The sequence below is a fragment of the Chiloscyllium plagiosum genome, unplaced genomic scaffold (assembly GCF_037043375.1).
Source record: "Chiloscyllium plagiosum isolate Xiang-an unplaced genomic scaffold, Cpla_swu_hap1 HiC_scaffold_31, whole genome shotgun sequence".
NCBI classification, from domain to species: Eukaryota; Metazoa; Chordata; class Chondrichthyes; order Orectolobiformes; family Hemiscylliidae; genus Chiloscyllium; species Chiloscyllium plagiosum.
This window is the reverse complement of record NW_028270169.1, coordinates 31384483-31402149: the sequence shown is the minus strand read 5'-3', so window position 1 is coordinate 31402149 and position 17667 is coordinate 31384483. Positions and strand designations below refer to the sequence as shown.

The following is a 17667-nucleotide window of genomic DNA, read 5'->3' as shown; positions in this document are numbered from 1 at the left end:
CTTTTTCACACAGAGGATGGTACATGTGTGGAGTGAGTTGCCAGAAGAAGTGGTGGAGGCTGGTATATTGCAACATTTAAAAGGCATTTGGATGGGTATATGAATAGGAAGGGCCGGGTGCTGGCAGGTGGGACTAGATTGGGTTGGGATATCTGGTCAGCATGGACGGGTCTGTTTCCTTGCTGTACATCTCTATGACTCTATGACTCTATATGGCAGCAGAGCAGCTATTGGACAAGAAATAGGAAAAAGTTCAGATTATCTTTCTGAACTAACCATAAAGAACCTGTGACTGCACATTCATGCTTTGGTTTAAAAATATATTATAAATGTAACTGGATGATATCATGAAGAGTTAAGGCATTGGATTTAAAAAGCTAATGAATTAATGAGCCATTTCTGTTTCTTATCTTAACTTATACATGATGCAGTGAAAATGGACATTTACACACATCAATAACGGAAGGCTCTATCGCTAACCTCATTGAAACTGCAATATCACTTCAGCAATAGTTGCTTAGATAATAGAAGACTAAACAAAATCTAGAAATTGCCCATCATCAATAAAAAGAATAATTGTATTGCGGTGGTATCTGTAGCACAGTCTGTGTCAGACCTTTTGGTGACAGACTGCAATTTCATACACACAATCGCACTGAAATTCTACAGTTGCTGTCAATTTTAGAGGGATAATGATAGCGAACAGCAACAGTTCACCACCAACTTACATCCACCAGCAATGACTGACACATTACATCTAACTATTTGTATTCACTCCCACCTCACACCACTTTAACGTGATCAGTAAAATGCATGAGGTTGCTTTTAGTAGTTCCTTGAGCAAATTCTATCCCATCGTGGAAGATCTATGACCCCCATACCCTGCATACCTATGACCGTAAATTGCTGCTGCACTTAAAGTCATCCATTTTAGGTGTGTAATCTCATCCTTAAGGTTTTGTTAGATTTCTAAATATATTACATTTTAAAAGTTTATTTTTCTTTCTATCTTTTTTCCTTTCTCTTCATTCAATCTTTCTTTCATTTCTTTATTTTTCTTTCAGCTAGTCAAGTTTGCATTTCTTTCTCCACTGTTACTGTATTTCCCAAATCTTCAAGCTGATTTATGCAGAAATACACATTGGCTTGTACCATTCACTCAAGTTCCAGTCGCTTGGTTCCTCCTGTCAATGCCAGACAAGTTGATTGCCAGTCCCCAATACCTATCACCTCACCCTTACATCCACCTTCTAGACAAGATAATTAAATGTCTAACCATAGGACTGTTGGGGTACAGTGGAAATGTCCCTATGTTTGGACCAGAAGACTGAGGTTCAGGTCCCCCCTGCTCCTGGGCTGTGTAGTACTGTTCCTCAACAAGTTGTTTACGAATATCTCAAAACCTAACCATGGAAAGGCAAAGCTAGCAAATAGCAGATGCCGTTGTATGTCCTGCTATAGAATATTATGGCAGGTTATGTCTTGACTAAAAAATTACAGGCCAAGAAACATTGGAGGGATTGAAACTACAGATGAATGATATGAACTGACGAATCAGTAAATTTGGCTGATACTTTGCAAGTTACTTTCTTTGATCTTTACAGAAAAATGATGTAGCTAATATCATATGAAAGGCTGGCTTGAAGGGCATTGGGCCTTCAATCAGAAAGCCATATTTTAACTATTAAATACCAGATATTAAACATTGGTTAGATAGACACCACGTACATACTTGCTATTCAGTGTTTTATGTTGACTCACACTCCGTAAACTTCAACAACACTCATTATTTGTTCCCAAACGAGCAAACACCCATTTCTCGTCCAGTTATCCGTTAATTAATACATAACCTTCCTCACTGAACTTTGTAATTTCCCAACAATGGTACTAGTTGGAATACAGTTAGATGTTCTAACTTGAATGAGGATGGGGGCATTTATTTTTCTTTTTAATTAAGTTTTATTTTATCCTTTGAATTGAGCACTTGTGGACCAAGATGTCAGGAAATTCTTTCTGTTCGGGGTGATTCTGGGATTGGGGTTAGGGGAAAGTCGGGTTGGAAGCAAAGGTTGTTGGGATGGCTACTGAGAGTCAATCTCAATCATCCCTCCCCTCCCTCCTCCTCATCTTGCCCCCCCCACCAACCCTCAATCTGCCCATATTGATCTTCCAGTCACATGGGCTAACTCTTTCCCATTCCACCTCAACCTGAACTAAATACAGCCCAGGCAGTAATAGCCCCTTAAGTGGTCTTTAACTAAAGATTTTTTTTAACTTCCTATGAACCTCAATTGATAGTGGAATGGAAGGTTGCAGCTTCAGACTTCTTGTCTATAACCAAATGTCCCAGAATAAAAGGAAACTGAATTACTGTAAGGTATCGACCAATATACACTGCACAGCCGATTTATCCCTCAAATTATAATCTTCTAAAATCATCCAGGGTCAGGCAATAATGTGTCTTAACAGTCTTGGCCAGGTTCCAAAACCAAAGGTATCTCCAGGAGATAAAGGACCATTTATCACCGGATGTTGGCCAGGTCAAGAGGGTAGAAGAGATGGACTGATTCATTCACAGAAACCACATACCTAAAGCACACACTTTGGGTTTTCTCTCTTATCTTCACCCCCAATTCTTCTGAAAGGTGCGGAATTATTTTAATACTTGTCCATTAGCACTCAGAAAACATTGAATGTTACCTTTTATCAGTATGCTGTTGTCCATTTGAACTGAAGGCAGTTTAAATAAAACAGAGGCCGGTGGTGTAAACATAATCTACTTTAAAAGACAAACACTATGCTTAGAGGGAATGCTTGGTTTTCGGAGTCAGAAGGACACTGGAACCTTTTAAAAATGGTGGGTGGAATCTGAATGGTGGGATCCCTGGCCACATTCACAATGTTCAGTGGCGTGGGCTGAGGGTGAGGCCAATGAGCCTGCACTCTTCACTCCTGATCTGATGGCTCCTCTGTAGGATTCAGCATCTCTGAGCCCCTGGAATTGGGTCAGTTTGGAGTTCAAGATCCCTCAGAGGAGTTTGGTTTTAGCCAAGAAGTCTGAAGCTGCAACCTTCCATTCCACTATCAACTAAGGATCCAAGGAAGTCAAAAACATCTTTATTTAAAGATCACTAAAGTGGCTATTCCTGCCTGGGGTGTATTTAGTTCAGGTTGAGGTGGGATGGGAAAGAGTTAGCCCATGTGACTGGTAGATGATTATGGGCAGATTGGGGATGGGAGGGGTGCAAGATGAGGAGGAGGGAGGGGAGGGATGATTGAGATTGACTCTCAGTAGCCATCCCAACAACCTTGCTTCCCCCTAACCCCAATCCCAGAATCACCCCCAACAGAAAGAACTTCCTGACATCTTGATCCACAAGCCCTCAATCTGAAGGATGAAATAAAACTTAACTAAAAAGAAAAATAAATGCTTTCCAACTCTGAATAAGACCTTTCCTGTTGTAATTGAAAAGCAGCACATTATAGTTTTATTATTTAAATAGCAATGGATTTTAATTTCCTTCACACAAGCTGTCTTTGCTGAGCTTTAGTGTAAGGTAGTTATAGAGGACTTTGTTTAGATTAGAGTGGTGCTGGAAAAGCACAGCAGGTCAGGCAGCATCCTAGGAGCAGGAAAATCGACGTTTCAGGCAAAAGCTGATGAAGGGCTTTTGCCCGAAATGTTGATTTTTCTGCTTCTCAGATGCTGCCAGACCTGCTGTGCTTTTCCAGCACCACTCTAATCTAGACTCTGATCTCCAGCATCTACAGTCCTCACTTTTGCCACAGAGGACTTTGGCTAATCAGAGATCATGATCTCATGTCAGAATCTTTAGCATTTGAACAGAAAAGGGAGTTTGTCAAAACATGTGTATCAACCTGTTTTTAAAGAACAAATGGTTGAAGTCGGAGGCTTCGAACCCAGACCTCATGTCTCAGAGGTAGGGACACAGCCACTATACCACAAGAATTCTCCCTTACAGGGAGCTTGTACCTTTCTTGCCTAAACAACCTGTTCAGCAATGGTTATTACACAGCTCTGGAAGAGGTGAGACTTGAGCCCAGATCCTTTTAGTATAGGGACACTATCACTGTACCACAAGAGCCCTCCTGCACAGGGAGCTTATAACATTTCCATAAAACCTGCAACTGAGGTGGGAGATAAATAGCCTCTCAAGATTTAATTCAAACCAAATAGCAATTCATCAATATGGAGTGGAAGCAATATCAGGTAATAGTTGTCAATGAATGTCACCACTCAAGTTAATTGTCCCCAAGAGCTTCTTTGTTGACAGCTTTATCGAAAGACTTCGCAAGGATCATAGCCAGTATATCTGGGACTGAACTGATGAGTTACTTCAAAAGGAATACTTTCGATGAAACTGATTTAAATGGGAAATGATCTGATTTGCCTTAGGTGAACACTAACATTGCTGAATGGACTAGTTGCCTTATTTTTCTTTATCTGAAAAATGTGTTGCTGGAAAAGCGCAGCAGGTCAGGCAGCATCCAAGGAGCAGGAGAATTGACGTTTCGGGCATAAGCCCTTCTTCAGGAATTCCTGAAGAAGGGCTTATGCCCGAAATGTCGATTCTCCTGCTCCTTGGATGCTGCCTGAACTGCTGCGCTTTTCCAGCAACACACTTTTCAGCTCTGATCTCCAGCATCTGCAGTCCTCACTTTCTCCTTATTTTTCTTTATCCATAGGACATGCATATCTTTGGTATGGCCAACAATTTTAGACCATTCCTAATTGCCCCTGAACAGGTTTTGCTGAGCCTTCATCTTAAGAACTGGGCTGTGTGCTAGAGGGCATTTAAAAATTAAGCATGCTATTGTGGGTCTGAAGTCCCATTTAGGTCAGACTGGGTAAGGACAGCAGATTGTTCTAAGCAGATGGGCATTTGTAATGATCTAATCACCATTACAGATGTAATGGTTGTACTCCTGATTTATTCCCTTGTAATTCCATGGCAGTTATAGTAGAATGTGAATTATTCACCAATGACTGAATTTCTGGTTCAGTGACATAACCAAGGTACAAATAGGAGCAGTGGGTGTTTGTGCTGTGGGGCGAATGGAGAAATCATACCATTTACACTTCTTTCTGAAGAGAGTACAGTTATCCTCTGCACTCATGTTGTTACCTGGTTATATGATACAACTGGATATTTTAGAAAGGTATCAGATTTAAGCCCAGGGTACTCAACAACATGGTTGTACAAAGTTAAAAATCACACAACACCAGGTTATAGTCCAACAGGTTTAATTGGAAGCACTAGGTGGTTGTGACCACCTGATGAAGGAGCGGCGCTCCGATTAAACCTGTTGGACTATAACCTGGTATTGTGTGATTTTTAACTTTGTACACCCCAGTCCAACACCGGCATCTCCAAATCATGAACATGGTTGTAGATTGCTTAGTCAGTGCTAGTACTACTAGACAACATTCAACAGAAATCCTTGAGTAGGATAAACCAATCAATTTTTTTCCCAATTTCCAGTTTTGAAAGCATTGCTGATGAGGCGCAGAATGTGAACCATAGTACAGAATGCATGCTATGAATTAACACTGCAATAATTAAATTATCACATATTTATGGCTTACTTCTCAATCATATGCAGTGGAACTGTTATTAAAGCAAAAACCTACAATATTTCAATTTGATTCTATTCACATTGCCAAAGAATCAGGGAGCTTGAATCATTATTCTGCTACAAAAGAAACCAGCTTGACTTCTTTATGTGTTCACATTAGCATTTGTAGAGTTCACCAATTATACTGAGAAAGTGAATTGGAGTCATGTGGCTGCACTGAATGTGGTTAAATGATTATCTAGAATTGATATTTTATCAATAGTAATCAAAACTTCACTTACATAAGTACAGCGAAGTGTGGCAGTCAGCTGTAAAAAAAGAATTATAGTACCTGACCTTGTGTTTTGTTGCAATGTTACTGCTTTACTGTGTGCAGTGGTCCTTGGAGTGAATGCACGGTGAGGGAGATTAGAACTTGCAGAATAATTTTCCAAAGATGTTTTATTTTTGTTGGAAGGGAAAAAAGCTCAATGACTTGCTAAGCTCAGGTAGTGCCTTAAAAAAGTATTGCTATTTTTTTCATAATTATGACACTGATATTTAGAGATTGTTTTGATTTTCAGCAGAGTATAAATACATGAGAATAAATACATTGTGACACATAAGGCGGCATTCCAGATGGTTCTAATTCTATTGTGTGATAAAGATTTACTTTTTGTTATTTGCTTCTAGCAGGATTATCAGCTTTAGGCAGGGGTCCAAGGTGGAAATGTTAATATGGCTAAGAACTGAAAAATTGGCACTCTGTTCACTCACTCTGTGAAATCTTGAACAAACTATCAATCACCAAAACTATTAAATCCTCCTCATTGATTGAACTGTTAGAACCACTTTCCAAAACACCCTTGCTACTCCCCCCCTCTCTGCAAATTTGAAGATCTTCGTGAACTCCTCTTTCCAACTAAAATCTCTGTACCCTGACCCAAAGTCAATTCTTTATTCCTTTCATCATTTCCTTTCCTGCTCTCCCCAGTAATGACCCTCTTGGAATGTTAAGCTTTTCTTGTTTTCTTTTGCCAAGCTTCTCCACGGTTCTCCTCTCCTCTAGATGTTGACACTGCACTCGGTCATATTTTCACAATTGCAAATTGCTCATGAGAACATTACCTGACTGGCAGCTCTTTATGTGTAATTCTCAGCCTTTACAGCTATGTAAGTGAATCATAGCTGAGCTGTAACCTGTCCTTATTCAATACTGAGATCTATGCCCTTTGGACAGAGGCTTTCTGCATTGCAGACAGAAAGGTTGTATGGTTTTGCTTTTCTCCAGCCTGGGGCTGAGTCTAATTGTACAATACCTGGGAGTCTGCTGACTGAGATTGGGAGAGCTATTTAAATAGTAAACTCTGAGCTGGAACTTTCTAGAAAATAAAACTCTCCCGATAGTTCAGATTTATATTTAGGCGCATACATTTAATTCAAATATAAGTAAAGTTTATCTTTGGTTACTTCAGAGACTGAGTTTCAGATGCCCTTGTCTAAGAGATCTGTAAAGATTGATTGTATTTTTCTGAATTGAATGTTTTAAAACTCTGAAACATAGATCCAGGGAGCTGGTTACTAGGGGAGAAAGGCTACCCACTGTGACCATGGGCTCGATTAGAGTGGTGCTGGAAAAGCACAGCAGGTCAGGCAGCATCCGAGGAGCAGGAAAATGGATGTTTTGGGTAAAAGCCCTTCATCAGGACTGCAAACATCGATTTTCCTGCTCCTCGGATGCTGCCCTACCTGCTGTGCTTTTCCAGCACCACTCTAATCTAGACTCTGATTTCCAGCATCTGCAGTCCTCACTTTTGCCACTGTGACCATGGCTCAAGGTATCATTGTACGACTCTCTGACAGATGCGGATTGCAAATAAAATGCTGCCCATCCTTCCACCAGAGTATAGGGCTGCTGAAGATGCGGTTCTCTTTTTTGGATCAATTTGAGGGGAAGGTGTTCTCCGGTACAAGTCCAGACAGAGAATGCTGCATCATCCTGGAATGCTGTGCTTTGTACAAGTGGAGTGGAGCAAGCAACGAGGCGATGTGATCGATGCTGAGGGACTGTGGAACGCGAACAGTCTTCAGAGGAGGACGATGAGGACATTGGAGAGAAGGACTTTCTCCCTGTCTATGACAGAGCTCAGCTATGATTTAGAAGGTGCTCAGATGCGATGTAGCTAAGGATTGTGTGGCCTGGTGGTTAAACAACAAGAGTGAAAGAATGGGGTTGTATTTGCGAGAGAATGGCAACCACTGTGCCATAAACAGCATGGTTTTGCAGTTACTGTGACATTATGTTGCCAGGGAGGAGAAACAGCAGATTGCCAATGCTTGTCTGGGAGCACAGTGGCTTCTTAAAGATGGCTCAGTATCAGGAAGGCCTGTCTTTTGATGGATATTCACTGACTGGTATGTTCTTTCAGAAATGGCATCTGATAAGAATCGGCTAGAATCGAACAAAAGGGATGGAGTGAGGTGAGTGTGGTAGAATACAATGAAAGATCTCATGGTGGGAAATCCTCCAAGAAAATCAATGAAACTAAAATTCAGCCATTTTATATCAGTTCAAAGGAAAGCAACTTTCCTCTAGCATTCATTTGCCGTTAGATAAGTGACTACAAGTTGAAATTATCTAACATCCTTTTGCGGTTGGTAACTGTGTCAAAAAAGCTAATTGAACTGCGAACAAAATTTATTAATATATTTCCCATGTTTTATTCATTATTAATTAGGACAAAATATCTAATTAACAGATCATTAGTGAAGTAATGATTGATAATCCAGCACTTCAGTTTCTGCTGTGAATAGTGTTACATAATTAGGCATAGAGTTGGCAAAGTCTGCTGAGAGTATGAATAATTTACTGCAGATGTGAAGTGCACTAATATGGGCGGACCTCTTACAATATTGCAGAACTTCAGCTTCTCTCTCAGTTAATTACATTTTTATCATCAACTGGGAAATCTGGGCCACCAACTTCTCTACTGCTTTCAACAAGTCTGCTTAATAATCAGGGCCTCTGAAAGAAAGAGAAAAATTGCTCACGTCAGCCTTTCCCCTTTGGGAGTGGCCTTCCCTCTGGGTTGGAGAGTTCTAGATTCAAGCTCCACTCCCAGATGTGAGTGTGTATTATGCCTTACCATCTCTATGTAGCACTTATGGAGTGATCATTGTGAGTGACATGAGCCTTCTGGGTGAGATATGACAATTTGAGTGGGCATAAAAGAATCCCATGACAACATTTGCAAACATGAGAAAGGAGGGCTTACCTTGTAGACCTGACCAAGATCCGCTGAACAGATTCAATGGTCCTTTATCTCCTGGCAGTACCTTTGGTTTTAGAACCTGGCCAAGAGTGTTAAAGCCACATTATTGCCTGTCCAGAGATGATCTGAGATTATAACCTGAGTGATAAATTGGCTGTGCAATGTATATTGGCCAATACCTTACAGCAATTCATTGTTGTCCTTTACTTTGCGACATTACTCCCATCCTCATCCAAACTGGAATACCTAACTGTGTACTATCTAATACCATTGTTGGGAAATTACAAAATTCAATGGTGATATTATATATATTAATTAAGGGACAACTGGATGAGAAGTGGGTGTTTATATGTAGGGAACAAATAATTAGTGTTGTTGAAGTTTGTGGAGTGTGAGTAGAAATAGAGTCTGACTAGACAATTATGCACTTGGAGTCTGTCAAACTAATGTTTCATATCTGGTATTTAATAGTTAAAAGCTGGCTTTCTGATTGAAGCCCAGTGCCCTTCAAGCCAGCCTTTCATATTATATTAACTATACCATTTTTCTGTCGAGATCAAAGAACGTACCTTCGAATTTAAAATTCAGACAAACCTATTCACAACCAATAATGAGGAACATCCAACAAGCAAATATCAATGTAATTGTGCCATTTTGAGTACTGGGTAACATTTGGATGAATTTATTCCTGGCAATGGAATCTCGGCTAGTGTTTGGAGAACTGGAGGCATCCCATGTCACATCCACTGGGGAAGACCTGATGGAATTAACTGCCCATTAGCTCAACACTGGGCCTTCGCAGTGGTTGAAGATCCTACAGATGGAAGTCCTGCCTCCCCACCCCCTAACCCTGAGACCTATCGACCAATCAGTAGATGGTGGCCAAATGGCCTTGAAGGTAGTGGCAGCAGGAGTGGTGGCTGCTGCCTGTAAACTGCTAAGGAGAGGGCCACAGGTGAGTGAGTGAGGGCTGAAGGCTGTGAGAGGTGTCGCTAGCTAGAGAGGTGCAGGTGGGTGAGTGTGAGTGCAGATTGGCAGTAAGGTCAGAGTGTGGCTTTCAGCCAACAGAGTGTACTTCTCAGTCGGTCTGCATCAGTCCCCTCCCTGACTTGATTAACTGCCAGAGACATGAAGTCTTTGTGTAGACATCAATTGATCACGTCAGCACTTCAGTTGGCATTCTGGTGGGTCAGCCACCCAAGAGCCTTCTCATCATGAACGTAATTGAATGGAGGAGGGGAGATAGTAGGATACCCCGTGTCCAATCAAATGTCACCCTCCAAAATACCTCCAGGAGAAGCGTTAAATACTGCCCTTTGTCAATGACACAGAAATCCATTTGAAATTAGTATGTGGCAAGGCTAAGCAAAAATATTTGTGATATATGTTGGCACAAAAACAGACTGGCAATTTGATTCCAGTGACAGACAACTTTTTGATCTTTTGATGTCTGGAGGCTTTATTTTGAACATTGCTGTGAATTACAGATGAGACAGGAAAGAGGCTGGAATATCACAGCAAGCCAGGCAGCATCAGGAGGTGGAGAAGTTGACGTTTCGGGTGTAACCCTTCTTCAGGATTGGGAGTGGTTGTAGGTGGAGCTGCAGATAAAAGGGGAGGCGGGACGGGGTGGTGAAGTGTAGATAGGTGAAGACAGGTAGAGGGTACGACCTGGTTGGTCAACAGGTGGAATGAATCCGGTTGGTGGCAGGGAGGAACGGAAGGGAGGGGGAGGTGCTGGGAAGTGAGTCGGGGGATGGGAAGCAGGTTATTTGAAATTGGAGAACTCAATGTTGAGTCCTCTGGGCTGTAGGCTGTACAGGCGGAAGATGAGTTGTTGTTCCTCCAATTTGCAGTTTAGTTTGTTGTGGCAATGGAGGAAGCCAAGGATGGTCATGTCGGAAAGGGAGTGGGAAGAGGAATTAAAATGGGCGGTGACTGGGAGGTCTGGTCAGCCCTTGCCGGCCTGGCTGAGATGGTCGATGAACTGTTCCCAAATTTCAGAATATCAGAATTTGTACGTTTGTCAGTGTATCGAAAACTAACAATAATTTTTTAATTTTCATGATGCACTAAAACTATTGCAGTCCTCAGGAAAATAGAACTCACAGAAACACGTTTCTGGACCCAATACAATACAGTCCATTCTGCTGTATCGTGGTAGTTCTGTTCCCGTGTGATAAGAAAATTGTGTAATAGCAGCACTACTTAAACTAATGGGGCCGGAATTGCGTTATAATCAATACATGCTTTAAAACTTTGTGCTTTAGAAAGTGTCCCCAATTCATCAATCGTGTTATCACGAATTTGTGTTAATAAAACATGCGTTATAGTAGAACAATCTGTGTTTCTTGCTGTTATTTAAAAACAGTGACAATTCTGGTCCCCATGGTTAGTTATTTAGTTGGAACTCAATGTATGACTGAATTTCTCTCTAGCTTATCATTTGTGCATTCTTAAACATTGGATCACAGGATGTGCACTGCAGATGCTGGAGAAATCAGAGTTGAAAAAGTGTGACACTGGAAAAGGCACAGGAGGTCCTGAAGAAGGGTCCTGCCTGAAATGTTGACTCTCTTGCTCCTTGGATGTTGCCTGAGCTGCTGTGCCTTTTCCAGTGCTACACCTTTTTAACTCTGTGTCACTGGCTAGGCCAGCATTCATTACCCACCCCTACTTGCCCAGAGGGCAGTTAAGACTCAGCCATGTTGCTGTGTTCTGGATGGAGGTTTGCTCGCTGAGATGGAAGGTTCATTTTCAGACGTTGCGTCACCCTACCAGGTAACACCTTCAGTGAGCCTCTGGCCGAAGCACTGCTGATGATTCCTGCTTTCTATTTTTTTGTTTGGGTTGGTGATGACATTTCCTGTTCTTTTTCTCAGGGGGTGGTAGGTGGGGTCTAACCCAATGTGTTTGTTGATAGAGTTGAATGCCATGCTTCTAGGATTCCTAGGCAGGATTTGAACCCGTGTCCGCCAAATATTAGTTGGGTCTTTAGATTTTTTAGATTAGATTACAGTGTGGAAACAGGCCCTTCGGCCCAACAAGTCCACACCGACCCGCCGAAGCGCAACCCACCCATACCCCTACATTTACCCCTTACCTAACACTGCGGGCAATTTAGCATGGCCAATTCACCTGACCTGCACATCTTTGGACTGTGGGAGGAAACCGGAGCACCCGGAGGAAACCCACGCAGACACGGGGAGAATGTGCAAACTCCACACAGTCAAGTCGTCTGAGGCGGGAATTGAACCCGGGTCCCCGGCGCTGTGAGGCAGCAGTGCTAACCACTGTGCCACCGTGCCACCCATGGTTCTGGGTTAACAGTCCAGTGATCATATTGCTAGGCCATCACCTCCCTTTGACATGGTGAAGGCTGGACATGACAGGGCTGCTGAGTGGATAGATACTGCAGTTATAGTATTGAGTTGCTTCATGGTAGGTGTGCCATCAATCCACCAACTCTGTGGTTATCTCTGCTGCTGTACAAACCCAACTTCAAAGTTGGGCTTCCAACTAATTGAGCAGGTCAAATGTACTGGGAACATTTCCTTTGTCTGTACTGAAGAACCCTTGTAGTGTAATAATTAATGTGAAGAGATCCTTACAAATCAGGCAACTGTACTTATTCCTTCAAAGGCTGACCTACTTGGTATATATTTTCGCCATTTTCTATTTTCTATCAGAAATGATTAGTCCTGAGTTGTGTTGCAGACTCAACTCTGAAACTTGTGCTTCCAGATTAATTTTAACAAGCATATTACAAAGAAGAGAGTTCCAGATCATCTATCTGAGATGATATTTGATATCTCAGAGGTGCAAAGGGAAAATTGTAAACCACTACTTTTCATATTTCTCCGAAACTGCAGCAGAGAGCAGAGAGATTTCTGAGGAAGCGAAATTGAAATTTCATGACAGCAGGGAGTTTTCACTGTGATCCGAGATGAAGAGGACGAGCTGCTGGCTTTTGTGTCTAATCTTTCGTTGTAAGTGTATTGCTGGTGAGTTCCTTGCAGATAATTCAGTAGGCTGACTCTTGCACTGCTATCCACTGGCTATGACTGTCACATTTTGCAAATCGTTAACATTGATCTTGGATTCATTCTCCTGTTCAAGCTGTGTTGTTCTCATGATTAAGGGCGCAGGCTACAACTTGAGGCCAGTAGGTGGCAGTAATATGTAAAATAAAGGTTTTTAAAATGGCTCTGAATCGCTGTTGTCAATCGAAGTTATTGTGTGCAGGAAACTAACATGTTATCATTAAGAAGGGCTGAAGCCTTTGCTTGTTTCTTAGCTGATCTTTGACATTGTAACATTATGATTGCCCCAATAAAGACATCTACAGGTTTCTTTTCTTTCTTTTAATTTGGAATTAAAAAACGATTTCAATATATTCTAAATGATGTGCTCACCAGCAAGTGCAGCCCACTCTAACCAGCTAAAATACCTAGCGAGGTGCCAGGCTCTGAGCTGGTGAAGTGTGCAGGAGGCAGCCCTGCCAATGCTTCCTCTCAGCTTTCCATCCATATGGATACGTTACCCCGGAGACTGACTGTGGCAATGCCACTGCTGTCCGCAGGGTACAAAAGGGAGAATGTGTCACAAACAAGGGGGAGACGTTCTGGTGTGTAAAGAATGCATTCACTGTTGAGGGGAATGGGACAGTATTATCAGACATTGTGGGAGGTGGGTTAGCGTGAGGTGTGGGAGAGAGGAGATGGTGTCACTTACTCTGGCTGGGCTGTTGAGGAGGCACAGACCAGAGTGGCAGGGTCTGGTGTCTAGGCCTCCTCTGTCAGTGTTGATGGATGAAGCTGACCCTCCTGCCCACCAGACGTTTGTGTCATTTATCTCAGTCATGGCAGCAAAGGATAAACTGGTGCCTGGCATTACGTACAGGGACCTGGAGGTTCTGGCCAGGACGGCTCTGGACTGGCAGCGCTCGACTGGGTGCACAAAGACTTTTTAAAGATGGCACTGGCACCAGCAGCGGTGAGTACTAAAACTACTGTGCGTGGGAGAATCAAGCTGGCACTGGATAAGCAGGGCGCTGTAAAGATGCATTACATTGTTAATGAAGAACGTTGGCCAACTTACTTGGCCTCGGAAGGAAAGCCTCCCTGAAAGCCGACAAAATGACCGGGCCATTTCTGGTAAGATTCAGGCCGATGTCTTTGCAGGTAAGATCATCAACCTTACCGAAGGTGAACTGAAACTTCTGGGGAGTTAAGAACAGATGCAAGTCATGATGTCTTATTATTTCACCTAGCCCTGACTGTCCAGTGCAGCCATTAAAACAAACTCCATTTATTTATCTCAATCTCACCTTCCTCTTTGAGTAAATGAACCAAAGTATCAACCCTGTCCCCTACATGTGTTGATTTAACTGTTTTGTCTTTGTCTTTCTTTCAAGTGTCTTCCAATTACAAAAGCTGACCTTTTGCATTTTTGTTTGGTTTTTAGCACCGGGCCAAGTTTTGCACCTCACAGTATCTCTTTCTCACAACGTGACCGTTTATGTGACCCTTTATTCTTTGGTCACACAAGATTGGGGGGGTGAGGGTCTTACTAAGCCAAGGCACTGACCTTATCCCCATAGCCTTACCATTGAAACTGACTAACTGTCCCCCCTTCCCCAGAGACCTGGATGTAAAGTGGAAAATTAATGGCCTCAGATAAATGGGTGTCATTCTAACTAATCAAAAAGTAAAATACTAAGGAGGTTGGAAATTGAAAATAAAATAGAAAATGCTGGAAATAGCCAGGTGATTGCCTGACAATGGAGAAAGAAACACATCATTGCTCTCTCTCTCTCTCTCTCTCGATAGTTGCTGTCTGACCTGCTGAGTATTTCTAACACTTTTTGCTATTCTCCTGAAAGATACAATAGCCCTTAGTTGTACTTTTCACAAGACAGCTGAGTGTTCATTATACACATTGCTGACTTGCTGCTTTCCTTTATAGCTGTATGGGTAGTCTTTATATTGCAAACACATTTGGCTTATTTAATTGAACCTTTCCACAAAGAGCAAAGTTGTCTCAAACTGTGAGACAAACATGCACATACAAACTCATTGTAACCATTCCTTTTATTCATTCACAGGATGAGGGTGTCACCAACTAGAGATCGTCCATCAGCCAGATCTGAAGTCAACCAAATTGCTCTGGGTCTGGAGTTACATGTGGGCCAGACTAGGTAAGGATGGCAATTTCCTTCTTCAATAGCGTTAGTGAGCTTCTGCAAGGTGCTCCGATTTCCTCTCACAGTCCAAAGATGTGCAAGTTAGGTGGATTGGCCATGGGAAATGCAGGATTACAGGGCCTGGATGCAATGTTCTTCAGAGGGTTAGTGTGGACTCAATGGGCTGAATGGCCTTTTTCCTGCACTATAGGGATTCTTGAATCAGTAATGGATTCATAGTTACCATTAGTCTCTTAATTCTAGACTTATATAGGATTCAAGTCCTACCATCTGTTGTGGTGTGATTGGAACTTAGGTTGCAAGAACGTTAGCTGGATCTCTGGGTTAAAAGTCCAGTGATAATATCACTAGGGCATCACTTCCTCTTCACTGTTGGATATGGGTGAAAGAGTCAAAAAGGGTTAATGCTGAGGAGTGTATGAAGCACTGCCAAATATTATGATGCTGTACGGACTCATATGGATGAACAGCTTTTGATCTCGAATGAGTCAAACCTAAGATGGAGGTCTCCCTCAAAGTCTTAGTAATGACATCTATCATACCAAAGTAACTCCTTGCTGATTGCTATTATGCAGTAAACTACATTTTGCTTAACACAAGAACTCTTCTCTGTACACTCCCTAGTGGTTCGGAATTAGCTCAGTTGACTGGCTGGTTTGTACTGTAGAATGATACCAACAGTGTGGGTTTGATTCTTACATTCAGTGAACATAGAACATAGAACATAGAACATTACAGCGCAGTACAGGCCCTTCGGCCCTCGATGTTGCACCGACCTGTCATACCAATCTGAAGACCATCTAACCTACACTATTCCATATGCTTGTCGAAAGACAATTTAAATGTACTTAAAGTTGGCGAATCTACTACCGTTGCAGGCAAAGCATTCCATACCCTTACTACTCTCTGAGTAGAGAAACTACCTCTGTCATCTGTCCTATATCTATCACCCCTCAATTTAAAGCTATGCCCCTCGTGCTCGCCGTCACCATACTTGGAAAAAGGCTCTCCCTGTCCACCCTATCTAACCCTCTGATTACCTTATATGTCTCTATTAAGTCACCTCTCAACATTCTTCTCTCTAACGAAAACAGCCTCCAGTCCCTCAGCCTTTCCTCGTAAGACCTTCCCTCCATAACACCTTCCCTTCCTGAAGAAGGGCTTGTGCCCGAAACGTCGATTCTCCTGTTCCTTGGATGCTGCCTGACCTGCTGCGCTTTTCCAGCAACACATTTTCAGCTCTTCCCTCCATAACAGGCAACATCCTAGTAAATCTCCTCTGCCCCCTTTCCAAAGCTTCCACATCCTTCTTATAATGCGGTGACCAGAAATGTGCTGACTATCCCTAATCAAATTATTCTTTTCTAGATGATTATAAATCCTATCTCTTATAACCTTTTCCAAACACTTTACCAACAACTGAGGTAAGGCTCACTGGTCTATAATTACCAGGATTGTCTCTACTCCCCTTCTTGAACAGGGGAACCACATTTGCTATCCTCCAGTCTTCTGGCACTATTCCTGTAGACAATGACGATTTAAAGATCAATGCCAAAGGCTCGGCAATCTCCTCCCTGGCTTCCCAGAGGATCCTAGGATAAATCCCATCGGGCCCAGGGGACTTATCTATTTTCACACTCTACAGGATTTCTAATACCTCCTCCTTGTGAACCTCAATCACACCTAGTCTAGTCTAGAAATCTGCTTCTCAGCCTTTCCCTTTACCTGAGGGTAAACCATCAGCAGCTGTGTCTCTCTCTAATGAAAGAAGCAGCTTTTTGTTTTTTCTTAGATTCTAGGAACAGAATTGGTTATTCAGTCAAGAACCTATCTATTTCTGTCTTAAATACTCACAATTACTTGGCCTCTATGGTCTTCTGTGGCAATGAGTTCCACAGATTTATCAGCCTCTGGCTGAAGATATTCCTCCTTATTTCAGTTCTAACGCCTTCACTCTGAGGCTGTGCCATCAGGCCCTAATCTCCAATGAATTGATACATCTTCTTCACATTCACTCTATCCATACCTCTCGGTTTCAATGAGATCAACGCCTCATCCTTGTAAACTCCATTAAGTACAGGTCCAGAGTCCTCAGCTACTCCTCATATGACAAGTAATGGTCAATTATGTTCCAGAAATACTCTGATGTCTTTTTCCTAGTGGCTTTCCTGTGGCATTCTTGAACAGTCAGGCCTTTAGATCCCAAAAATAAAGCAAATCTACCCAGTGTATCTTGCAGCAAGGAAACTATGGTGAGGATCCATCATACAATAGTGATCAGTCAACTTGTAATATCCTTGTCTTGAAATCATATTCTTCAAAGTTAAGTCTATTGAAGAAGGCATCCTGCAGATTGCACAGCCAAGTAATTATTTACTGCTCTGTCTCAGGGATGCCCATGAAGTCATTCCTTAAAGCTTTGATTTTACAATCATAGCTTAACTGGAGCTGTGTGCACCCATGTCTCAGGTGAAACCATGGCCAATAGTAATCGAGTTGAATTTTGGAATGGCTTTCCCTCTTCCAATTTCAGCCAGAAAACTTTATCGCTCACTTTCTTTACCTCTCTTCTAGATTGGTCCAAACCTGAGTTGCTGACTCTACACGTTGATC

At 42.2% G+C, this 17667-nt stretch overlaps 1 protein-coding gene across 3 annotated transcripts in view; it reads right to left on the bottom strand.

The window, feature by feature from the left end:
* LOC122564063 (sodium- and chloride-dependent GABA transporter 1) overlaps nucleotides 1-17667 on the bottom strand; it is a 95844-nt gene that overhangs the window by 45209 nt on the left and 32968 nt on the right. The gene's annotated exons all lie outside the window — the stretch shown is intronic.